The sequence below is a fragment of the Myotis davidii genome, unplaced genomic scaffold (assembly GCF_000327345.1).
Source record: "Myotis davidii unplaced genomic scaffold, ASM32734v1 scaffold1031, whole genome shotgun sequence".
Taxonomy (NCBI): Eukaryota; Metazoa; Chordata; class Mammalia; order Chiroptera; family Vespertilionidae; genus Myotis; species Myotis davidii.
This window is the reverse complement of record NW_006283442.1, coordinates 1,519,739-1,520,552: the sequence shown is the minus strand read 5'-3', so window position 1 is coordinate 1,520,552 and position 814 is coordinate 1,519,739.

The following is an 814-nucleotide window of genomic DNA, read 5'->3' as shown; positions in this document are numbered from 1 at the left end:
ACAGAAGAGATTCCCAGATTGGGCGGTTCCCTGGGATAGTTTTCCTTTTCCCAGATCCAGTAGCTGCAGAGACTCATGGGCACTTAGGGACCCTGCATAGTGGAGAAGGCAGCTGCAGAACAGACACGGGGTATTGAAGGAGGTGGCAGGAGCAAGGTCAAAAGTAACACCCGTGACCTGGTGGATGGAAAAGAGGGTAGATTCTGGATTCCAAGCACCACCCCTGGAGTGGACCTGAGACTCCATCTTCAGCTCACTCCATTGCGACCACATGCAGGCTGGGCAGGGGATTCTGTGACCTCAGCCCCAGTAGCAGGAGTCTGGGATAAAAGCCAGGCTTGTCCCAAAGGACCAGTCAACTTCCATCCTCAGAACTGTTGCACTTTCCTTGCCGAGAGCTGCTAATGGGTATTTGATGGCTGTTGTTTTTGCAGCAAGAATCAGGACAGCAACAACAATAAGATTTCAACATCGACCTAGAGATTGTGCTCTTCACGGGACAAGACAAAGATGTAAAGCTCCATGTTGCTGGGCTCGGTACCCGAATGTTAAGGACACACATGAAGGGCTTGGGAAAGGCACAAAGATTCATGAAGTCCAGGGTAGGTGATAAGAAGACTAAGAATTTTGTGTTGGTTGGATTTTTAAAATTTATTTTTTGTCCATTTGGGGGGCATTTTGTGAAAGAGTAAATCTGGCGGCAGAATCTGAAGGTGAGTAAGACTGGATGGGATTTGAATTCCATAATTACGACTCTAATTTCTGCAGTCAGCTCAAGGCTCTGTTGCCTGCTCTTGCACACACGCTCCCCGCC